This window comes from Macaca fascicularis, chromosome 17 (assembly GCF_037993035.2).
Source record: "Macaca fascicularis isolate 582-1 chromosome 17, T2T-MFA8v1.1".
NCBI lineage: Eukaryota > Metazoa > Chordata > Mammalia > Primates > Cercopithecidae > Macaca > Macaca fascicularis.
The window spans coordinates 57,652,963-57,664,986 of NC_088391.1; the positions used below are offsets into that span (position 1 = coordinate 57,652,963).

General features: G+C 35.4%; 1 protein-coding gene and 1 long non-coding RNA gene across 11 annotated transcripts in view; both read right to left on the reverse strand.

Annotated features, from left to right (window-relative positions):
* PCDH9 (protocadherin 9) overlaps positions 1 to 12,024 on the reverse strand; it is a 956,768-nt gene that overhangs the window by 747,166 nt on the left and 197,578 nt on the right. The gene's annotated exons all lie outside the window — the stretch shown is intronic.
* LOC135968118 (uncharacterized) overlaps positions 1,608 to 12,024 on the reverse strand; it is a 36,607-nt gene continuing 26,190 nt past the window's right edge. Inside the window, exon 2 of the long non-coding RNA XR_010582616.2 lies at positions 1,608 to 11,740. This is a non-coding gene — a long non-coding RNA (uncharacterized lncRNA). The remainder of the gene's footprint in view (positions 11,741 to 12,024) is intronic.

The window sequence follows — 12,024 nt, forward strand, 5'->3', positions numbered from 1 at the left end:
GAGACATGAAAAGCTATCTGAAGTAAATAACATCAGAATTGTAAATGAACTTGCAATTTAGTTAGCAAAAGAGTCATAAATGGGTAAATTAATTGATTAATATTGCATTTCAAAAGAAATGTAAATAAATAAAATATATGACCTAAGATACGGCCAGGCATAGTGGCTCATGACTGTAATCCCAGCACTTTGGGAGGCCGAGGCGGGTGAATCACAAGGTCAAGAGATCGAGACCATCCTGGCCAACATGGTGAAACCCTGTGTCTGCTAAAAATACAAAAATTAGCTGGACATGGTGGTGCCCGCCTGTAGTCCCAGCTACTCGGGAGGCTGAGGCAGGAGAATCACTTGAACCCAGAAGGTGAAGGTTGCAGTGAGCCGAGATCACGCCACTGCATGCCAGCCTGGCGACAGAGCAAGACCCTGTCTCCAAAAGAAAAAAAAAAAAAAAAAAAGATACAAAACAAGGGATAGCTAATAATGAGTTATAAATTAAACAAATTCTCTGATGAGGCTCCCAGAAAGAAAGAAACAAAAAATTGTGGGTCATCTGAATATCAATTTCACTGGAATGCCCCTGTTCTAGTCTCTCTGCCTCTATTCTCAATAATGCATCCTCGCATACTGATGATTATATTTTCTTTCTGAAATTTAAATATGATCATGTCACCTTTGCAACTCAAAACCGTGATACAATTCTAGCTTAACTTATTTGACAAATAAGACTATTTCTGATCTCGTGATTTCACAAATACCCAATCTTGTAACCACTATCACCACCTGCCCTACTTGTTTCTCACTGTCCTCTCAAGCAGAACTAAGACAATTGCAGGTCCTTGAACAGTACTTTTTTGATTCATGTTATTATTTTCTCACAAGTTTTCTTCTTCCACTGCTTGAAATGTCCTCCCTCACAAAGTTCTCATGAGAATCTACCCTTCCTTCTTAAAATGTCAGTTTAAATAGTCGCCCAGGAGACCCTCCTTAACACCTTCAGGCAGTTGCTCTTAAACAAACAAACAAACAAAAATCTACATATCCTACATATTTCAATCTAATATTTGCTTTTTATGCATCTCCCACAAGACTGTAGGGCTAATGAGCGAAGGCACTGTAGTCTTTCCTTGATGTGTGGTTAGGTCCTGACCATTTCCTTGTCCTTAGTAAGTGCTCAGCAAATGCTTAAGGAGATAAGGGGTAACCTCAATCTATGATAGACTAGGGCAACTTGAGGGCTGACAGGGATGGGGGTTACCTGGGTGGCAGAAAAGAAGCTGCAAGAGATTCCCGGAAAGGCTAGAATAAAACTTCAACGGCAGCAGAGGTGAATACCAGGCACACTCCAGAGACAATGAGCAAACTCTTTTGGCTGTATTGCAGTTAACTGGGAGAGAGTACTGTCTGGATGAATCTGGATAAAGCAATTTCTATCTAATAATTTGCTGTATTGAATACACTCATTCATTCACAAAACTAAGAATTCTCTAGCTATAAAATTGTTTTATGTTTGATGGACTTAATAAATTTTGTACATTTCCTGCAAGTAAACCTTTGAATTTCCATTATATTTTACATTTCAGAATGAGCATGTATCAAGTTACATTATATTTTTCTTTTGAGTCTGTGTCTGTAGTATGTTTCTATTTTGCCTGCAAAAACTGCTTACAAACAGAATCTATCTGTGAAAAAAGAAACAAAATAAACAACACAGCAACGAAAGCTTTTATTAGTTTGTGTGATACCTATCTGAGTTAGATTATGCTATATTATGTATGACTTATGCCAACACATCCAACCATCTGTCCCTTCCTACTATTGACAAGCTGCCATTAAATAGAAGCTGCAGTACATGAAGAGTCAAAATTATTATTGAATTCACTGTTCAAGTAAAGCTTTATCAGATCCACAGCAATCCAAGCAATATTTATGGGTCTGAATTGCTAAACAAGCAAAATATGGGCCAGGTAGAACTGAACTCCTGAAGAAGAATCCCCACATTAGAAGACAAAATGAAGATATTCCTTTATTCCCAAACTTATTGCAAAGGGAAAAAACATCAAGAAATGACTATCCATCAAGAAAGCAGCTGGAAAAGTCAAAATTGTAAAACATATAGCTGGCATGTTACTAGCCAAATCCCTGCAGGGAAAAAATTCCATGTAGATTTCAGTCAACAAACAAATATCTGAAAAGAGGTTAAATAAGTCAATCTAGCCAGTTAAAATATATCATATGTGGAGTCATGGGAAGAGAATCATCATCATAACACCAGTAATGATGTGTCTAGTTTTAACTGGATTATATATCTGTCATTTGTTAATTCTGAATCCTATGGGACTATGGTATATTTTTATCCAGTACTTTGAGCCTACAAATCTGAATATATGAGATTTCTATTGGTAGTTATTAGAATACCAGTGAAAATATGTATGAGAAAACTGAGGTTAAACAAGACCATTCAAACAAAATATATGATTAAATGTAAATGTTTTCATTATGTAAATACATACATATTATAATTTGGCATTTCTATCATCTTTTTTCCTTTCTTTATGAGAAATAAAAGAAACATATTTCTTTTTAAGAGTTTCAGTCTTCCTTTACATTTCTTGCCATTCAGTGTACAACTCATCCCTAAGTTACCCAATACAGACCTCATCAAGCTTCCAACTCACAAAGCAAAGTGACAACTGCTTATGTTATATTGCTGTACTATACAAGTACAGCAAAGAAAGAATACTTTGCACTACCTGTAAGCCCTGTTGAAGAGATTAAGTGGAATTCTGCAAGAACCACTCATAGTTGCATACAGAACATCGCCTGAGCACCGAGTACTCAGTAAATACTTAATAAATGAATGTAACAGGAAAAAAGGAATCATTAAATACTTGAATGAATACTTATATGACAAGTATTATAGCTTTATTTTATTCAAGTACCCATAAAAGTTTTTGATACTAGAAAAGTATCATTGAAAGAAATTACATAGTTTTTCTCTTGTACCTCTGGGTTTAAAAGTTTATATGCCACTATGAATGTGCTCAGACTCATGAAGGTGGATTTTTATTCTAATGATTTTTTTTTTTTTTTTTTTTTTTGGAGACAGTCTCACTCTGTTACCCAGGCTGGAGTGCAGTGGCGCGATCTAGGCTCACTGCAACCTCCACCTCCCGGGTTAAAGCAAATCTCCTGCCTCAGTCTCCCGAGTAGCTGGGATTACAGTTGCACACCACCATGCCTGGCTAATTTTTCTATTTTTAGTGGAGACAGGGTTTCACCATGTTGGCCAGGCTGGTCTGCAACTCCAGGCCTTAGGTAATTCACGTAAATCAGCCTCCCAAAGTGCTAGAAATATAGGCATGAGCCACCATGCCTGGCGATAGTGTAGTTTTTAAATGTAAATTATTTTTGTTTTTTCTCCACCCCAATATATGTGTGTATATATGCATGTAGGTGTATATATAGGTATGTGTATAATATACCACTTGGATTTTTAAAGTATTCACCAAGTGGGCAGTTAGAAAAAATATGTATGATGTGATTAATTTGTGTGAATTAGGGCCTAAAATAGGAGCTTTCTTTATTTCATAAGAATGTTCCAGCTCCTAAGTGAAAGGGTGAACAAGGTAATGTTCTTTTTTTTTTTTTTTTTTTTTTTTGAGACAGAGTTTCACTTTTGTTGCCCAGGCTGGAGTGCAGTGGCATGATCTCAGCTCACTACAACCTCCGCCTCCCAGGTTCAAGCGGTTCTCCTGCCTCAACCTCCCGAGTAGCTGTGGTTACAGGCATGTGCCACCACACCCAGCTAATTTTGTATTTTTAGTGGAGATGGGGTTTCTCCATGTTGGTCAGGCTGGTCTCGAACTCCTGACCTCAGGTGATCCGCCCACCTTGTCCTCCCAAAGTGCTGGGATTATAGGCGTGAGCCACTGCACCTAGCCAGGTGATGGTCTTTAATTAGAGACTTGAATATTTAATCAAAACCACAGAAGATTATGTTATCACAGCACACTCCTCACCTTGAAATGTGAAAAGTGTGTTAAATTACTTTGCTACTCTTCCTTTTACCTAGGAACTATTCAATACTTTCACAAGAACCTGTTTACCTCAGCCTGCTACGCTGGCCATCGTAAATAACCAAAACATGATTTCTTTACTTTCTTTAAGGAAACAGTATCTTGCACTTCCAGTGTTCAGTCACATTTAATAAAGACGATTCTTTCTAGCAGTTCAACACCCTCAGCTATTTTAAAAACAAGGAGGCAGAATTTTGTGTGATATTCTCTAAGTTTATAAATCGTGGTGTTCTCTCCATTAGAGGTGAAAAAGAGTATTGCTTAACGATCAGACATCAAAGACTCCTCTCCTATGTTGAGGCTTCAGGAATGGGTAGCAATTATTGTCACTCAGCCTGGGCAACAAGAGTGAAGTAAACCTATTGTTGAAGACTAGCTGCTTCAGTGCCCTGGATACTGAGTGTGACAGGTTCTGCAGGTGTACAGGTCTTTGCCTATTGATACAAATTGAATCTGAAAGTAGCAATTTATTCACCAAATCAAACCAATCACTTCAATGCAGTTTTCTCTTTCAGCTCTTATTTCCAACCAACCACTTTTAACCACTTTTAAACTTCTGTTTTACAGTAACATTTCTTTTTCAGCAAAGGGGTTTAGGAAAGTTATCATGAAAATCCTTATTTTGTTACCCTTTTTAGCTTTGAGCCGTTCTTTTAGACGTCCATTTGTTTACAGTTACACTACTTATTCTAGGCAAAAATGATCAACACCTGTTCCAAATTAGTACTTCAGTCCCCACACTCCTTTTTCTCTTCACCACCAACTGTCATTTGCCTTCCTTTACCCATAAAAAAGCAATCACATTAGCATTCTTTGTAACACAATTTCAGGACTTCAAAGACATACCAGAAATTCTGTAGTAAAATTCTGTCTTATATATGGCAACATAATCAACTTCCAGGAACTAGGAAAGCTCATAAAATAAAGACATTTTTGAAGTGGATCTTTTTATTTTAACAGATACTTGAAACGACACCTAATAGCCAAGAATTTGAAACACTGGCATGGAAGAATGAAATGAAAGAGTTTGCCTGAGGGAAAGCAAACAGAGCAAAGAACTCTCAATTTGTATCAAAGACTGGATAAATAAATGAACACTCTTGAAGTTTGGAATCAACTCATATTCCTGGCACTTGATCAGCCTTCCCGAAGCTCCTTAATGGAGAGGCTCACAATGGCTAACCACAGACCATAGGTTGTTGCCATGACTACAAGCAGCCAAAAGGAGAGAAAAAAAGAAAAAGCAGTTGGGAAACACTTAAAATAAAGCAAGGTGGACTGAAAAGAATAAAACTTAAATGCAAATTTTAAGTGAAAAGTCTATCAGAAAGAATATAAACAAAACTCATTAAATTATATCAATAACGAACCAAACTGTACATTAAAGATGTTCCATATTATAAGGTGTTCATTCAGAGGAGAAAAAAGATGGAAGAAAAAAAAAAAAAAAAAAAAAACAAGAGGAAGAAGAAGAAGGGAAATAGTAGTAACAGCAGTAGCTCTGGTTGCCATAGTTGTTTTCTGTGCCTTAGCACTTCAGAAAAGTAAAACCTGCAGGCAACTATTAGCTCATGTATTAATCTAAACTCTATGAGGAAGCCACCAGAAGCTGATTTGGGACTTTTACCTTCAATTACTGGATAATAATTTAAAGAGACAATGGGAAAACACTTGGTCATTTAGATCAAGAGGTGTAGAAATTTACATTCAGCTGAAGACTGAAGTTGATATTAGCAAAAGTTGACCAAAACTTGGTGATTACTAAAAAGCAAACATTTGTATCAGAGTTGGGTAACTATGGTAATGCTCAATGGACATGGGTCATCGTGTCTAAGTTGAGGTGTGCAGCACTCTATGGACAATGATGTACTGGAGCTGTTAATACCTTTTATGTTTTAAGAAATTTTGTGAGCCAGTTATTATGTTTAGCTATTATTAAAAATTAATGTATATAAACTTATAATGTAATAAATTATATTAAAATAACTTTACTTCCTTTACTATAATTTATGCTGTTGAGATTTTTTTCTACCTGTTGTATCTGTATGGTGGAAATAGCATATATTGGTAAGCTATGTGCATCCCTTCTGAACACACTCAGTGATATGACATCAGTAGCTTGAAATTGGCCATGGTGAAGTCCTTACGCTGTAAAACCTGTCAAACTATACTTACCAGGGCTTTATTTATGGTGTTATTGATTACCTAGACTTAAGACAGTGAAGAACGAAATATTAATAATGCAGAATAAACTTAATATGTATCGTATCTGTTGCTATTATATTGCAAATAGTAGAAAAAATTATGAAATACTCTTTCCATATTTAAAAATAACATTTTCTGATTTAACAAAGAGGTACTCACATAATTGATGAAATAATGACGTTCTGAACTAAGTCTTCATTGTTTTAGTTGTTTCATCTACTTATATAAATGAAAATATTAACCAATATGTATGTCACAAGTATATTCGTTTGTCATTTGAAACTAATTAAAAAAGTATTTTCTAAAAACCAATTAGTTACATGGAGTTTACCATGAAGTATATATTATTATTTATAAATTGAGAGCTACACATTCTTTGTGTCAGTCAAATGTATAATAAATATGTGTGTGCATGTACAAACACTGGGGAAGAAGTAGTTATTATTTACTTGTGGCGCTATATTCTAATTTTTTTTATGTTTTCTAAATACATAGGTGAGATGGTTTGGTATATTTTCTCTTAACTCTTCTGTGAAAAGCCAGGCCATGTGGTACACTTCCTTATTAGAATCCTGGACAAATATAATGAAACATCAAACAACAAGTCATTTCAAATGTAATTTGTGAATGTTCCAGAAAAATAAATATGAATGTGTTTCCTTTTTCTTCATGAAGTGTTTACAAATCCCTAATGCAATTGAGAAACTCTTCTTTTTTTTAATGTTTCTTTTCTCTCCAAACTGCAGGAGCAATTTTAAAAATATGTAATTATGACCAGGTCATTGGTATCAGAAATTAACTAAATCATCGTCTCTGAAAAGAATGGCTTTGGAGTATGAATTTAATAACGATTTACATAACTTGCATTTGTTGAATATCCACTGTGTGCTAAGTTAAAACTTATTACATTTCAAAAATAGTATATTAAAAATTACTGGGAGGAAGGGGAGGGAGATTTGAAAAAGACTTCACTAAATTTTTGCCAGTGTTGGGTATGTCTACTACTACCTTGAAAGTAGTGATGATATCACAGGTATATCCACATGTCAAACGTATCAAACCGCACTTTAAACATATGCACTTCATTCAATGTCAATTGTACCTTAATAAATCTGTTTTAAAAGTTCCTAAAATGAAGAAGGGTAAGTTAAAGCATAGATATATATACACACACACATACACAGACTATATATACACGAAAATATCTATACATATATATATATTATACACACACATATATCATTTATGGATATAAACATATATGTATAATTAGATTAGGGTTATCACAGTGTAGCTGATTTGGGGCCTACTCTTAAGCTCTTTGGTGGTTATGTTCTTCTAAAAAATAACAAACACATTATCCTTTATGATATATAGATATTTTACATTTTCAAGAAGACAAACAAAAACTACATCTAATGAATTCATTTTTAAAGAATACACATCAAGAAAATAAAAAATAAAGACGTTTAACTATTGAAAGTTAGTTAACCCAAGGCTCTATGACTTAATTTGTAAACTTTTCTTTCTTTTCCTTTCATCCTAAACATATTTTTCTTCCAAATAAATTACTAATATATATTTCTTCTCACTTCAAAAATGTTTAAATCTCTATTTATAATACACATACTGACACTTTAGAGTAAATGACACCTCAATTTTAATGAATAATCTATAAATTTAAGCAGGAGAGCTAGATGTTTTGGCATCCTCAAAGAGCTTTATTCTTTCTTAATCTAATGTAGACTACCAGAGTTGAATTATATCAAAAAAGAATTCTGGCAAAATCATGTTGTTCTGTCATGAAGTTAGCTTCTAAAAATAGCCTATACAAACTCTGCAATTTTAAATAAATTCTTAATGTATTTCCCTAACTTTATTAATTTAGTCAGTAACTTAAACACTGGTTATGCAAAAAAAAAATGAATAAGGAAAAATATGATCTGGTGTCAAGCAACTCATAAGCAGGCCAAGAAAGATTAAAAAGCAATTTTGATAACATACTTAAAGAACTTTGGAAATTTTTTTCTCATCACAAAGAAAGAGCAGAAAGGGGGATGGTGGTATCCTACTGCCATTTGTCCTTACATGAGATTTACGTGTGAAAAGCTGTGAAAACTAAGAAGTATGAGAAAAATATAATGGCTACTTAAAAGGAATCTTAATGCAGTCTTTGCAAGTTCTTGCTCTTTCTAATTTTCTAGTTCTGTAAAATATTCTATATATACTCTTATGTAGGCTCTGTCCTCAATCTTAAGGAATTATCTATCTTTTTTGATATCTCCTATGTTTTTATTTTTCCTTCCATCTCTTCTAAAAAGAGCTCTTCAGTGGTTAATCTCTTCATTCAAAAGCTCATATATCCCCATGTTCCCTAGAAAGCAGCTTCCTTTACTGGCATAATTCCCTGAATGTGTTTTAAGAGCCTTGACTAAGATGTTTTGCCTTTTAGTTTGCACTATGCTTTTGAATGATCAATATGCATTACGGAACTAAGCTTACTCATCATTTTTTCCAATCAGGAAAACATACCAAAATTCTGATGGGAACATTTAAACATAAATAATAATACTCACCTAATGCAACTTCTCATTACTCTCCATTTTTCTACTTCCACACTCAAATATTTTTAGTTTTTCTATTATTATGTTTTCATATTTTCCAGGTAAATTTTTCAATTTAATAAGTATTTTTTGAAACAAGCCAAAACACTTTATCTTCCTGTCAAAGCTATTGTATTAATAAAAATTAGCAGAAGGCTTGAAACACCCACATTATTGCAATATTTGAGTCAGTGGCTTCTTTTGCTGGTTGTGTGACCCCATTATCAGAAAGAGACTACATTTTATCTTGCAGGAGTAGATGAAGATATGTCTCATGCATATCCTTCTCTGGAGCTATAGCTTTATTTATTTATTTATGAGATGGAGTCTCGCTCTGTCGCCCAGGCTAGAGTGCAGTGGCAATATATCAGTTCACTGCCACCACCACCTCCCGGGTTCAAGCTCTGGAGCTATAGCTTTAGACCAATAATGAATTATTTTCAATACACACAAATGGGCATGGGTCAAAGACAATAACTGTTCTAGCAATCCAGAATTCTTAGAAGGATTTTTAAGGCACAGCAGTCCATTCTAGAGTAGGTTGCTTCAACTGAGGCTAAGAAGAAACTTCTACCAAAGGTCCCCTCTGTCCTGCTTTTCATCAAAAAAAGTTTATAGTCACCCTCCTATGCTATCAAACACTCACTTATTCCTTCTACCTAACTGTATATTTGTACCCATTAACCAACCTCTCTTCATCACCCCACCACGAACCCCACCAACACACACACCTTTCCCAGCCTCTGCTAACCATCATTCCACTCTCTACCTTTGTAACACCAAATTTTCTAGGTAATGGATATCCTAAATACCCCGATTTGATCATTACACCTTACATACATGCATCAAAATATCACATGTACCCCATAAATATGTACAGATATTATGTATTAATAAAAGAGATTTGCTTTCCACATCTCCTTAGCACCTTTATCATGAACGCTGAGGGTGTCATTCCGTGTATTTAAAGTTCACCTTCATCCTTCTCCCATTTGTTGAATAAAGGTGTTACCCTATGACTTAAAAAGTTAGATTTTTCATTTTTGACTATAAAGTAAAAAGCAGTAGGTATGAGAAGATCTAAAGCACTCCAACTCCCAAAGTCAGTTTGTTTATTTAGTATTTTAAACTATTCATTCACAGTAATCTATTCATACTCTTAGTGACACTGATATAGGAAGCTTAGACTAACTAGCCCTATAACTATATGCTATGGTTTCAAATATGATGTGTTGAGAATAAAATAAAGAAAAGGAGTTACTACTTCCTACTGACTTTGTATTCAAAGCATAAGTGAGTGAAAAATTGAACCATTTGTAGAAGCTTTGAGTTAGCTGTAACTAACTAATGAGTTAGTTGTAACTAATTTGAGTTAGCTGCCTAATTTCTTTTCCAGTCATAAACGACGTTGAAAGCAGATGTTTAGTAAAGAACCAATAATGAAACTACAGTATAATCTGAAGTTGAAAACACTCATAATTTTTGTAATCAGCAGTTATTTCTAAAATTAAATTATATAGTGAAGTAAAAAATTATCCACATTTTCTACAATTTACCATAAGAATTTCTCCCAGAATCCTTAATTATTTTCCTACCTGTAAAATGCAATTCAGATAACACCTATGTCTTTCCAAAATGCTTATTAGTCTATGTTTATAATATAATTATACAGGCTGGGTGAGGTGGTTCATGCCTGTAATCCCAGCACTTTGGTAGACAGAAGCAGGCAGGTCACTTGAGATCTGGAGTGGTGAAACCCTATCTCTACTAAAAATACAAAAATTAGCCAGAGATGGTGGCACACACCTGTATTCCCAGCTACTAGGGAGGATGAGGCAGGAGAACTGCTTGAACTTGGGAGGTGGAGGTTGCAGTGAGCTGAGATTATGCCACTGCACTCTAGGCCTAGGTGACAGAGTGAGACTCCATCTCAAACAATAAAAATAATAATAACATAATTGTAAAAAAATATTAGATTTTTATTGTTAGGATATTTTGATTTATTTTTCCATTATTCATATCTGAAACATTTGCCTTTTTAGCACACTTTTATTGGAGCATTAGAAATGTTTATATTGTAGCAGATTCATTGTTTAATTGTCAAGAGAAGTTGCTTTTGAAACTATGCCTGTCAAAGATACACAGCCCTTCTGGTCTTTTATTTAGACCTCATTGATGTAGCAACTTGCCAGTGGTAAATTAAGAAAAAAATAATCATTTTGAAAAAACGTTCAAATGAGTCTCAATAACAGGAGGCATTCTATGGAGAGCACAGGTACACTTGCACCAACAGAAATTTTGTAATTAGCTACTGAGCTTCCAGTGGAAAAGCCAGCAATCATAGATTATAGATATAAACTCAAATTCTAAATGACTTTTAAAGTTTAAATACCACTTTTTTATTCAGGGGGAGGGGAGGCGGGGGACCGGGACTTGCTCTGTCACCCAGGCTGGGGTGCAGTGGCACAATCATGGCTCACTGTAGCCTAGACTTCCTGGGCTCAACCCGTCTTCCCACCTCAACCTCTCCAGTATCTGGGACTACAGGTGCATGCCCATACACACAACTATCTTTTTCTTTGCTTTTTTTTTTTTTTTTTTTTTTTTTTTTTTTTTTTTTTGCATTTTTTGTAGAGATGGGGTTTCACCATGTTGCCCAGGATGGTCTCAAACATAAACTCAAACCATTTGCCAGCCTAGGCCTCCCAAAGCGCTGGGATTACAGGCATAAGCCACAGTGCCCGGTCAACATCACTCTTCATAAGAACGATTTATTAAACAAGTAATTCCAGCTTAAGAGCAGCGTAGAATTGTTTGCATTTATGTAAACATTTTCATGAACATTAAGAAAATTACCTCCCTGGCCGGGCGCGGTGGCTCAAGCCTGTAATCCCAGCACTTTGGGAGGCCGAGACGGGCGGATCACGAGTTCAGGAGATCGAGACCATCCTGGCTAACACGGTGAAACCCCGTCTCTACTAAAATACAAAAAAAAATTAGCCGGGCGAGGTGGCGGGCGCCTGTACTCCCAGCTACTCGGGAGGCTGAGGCAGGAGAATGGCGGGAACCCGGGAGGCGGGGCTTGCAGTGAGCTGAGATCCGGCCATTGCACTCCAGCCTGGGCTGCTAGACTCCGTCTC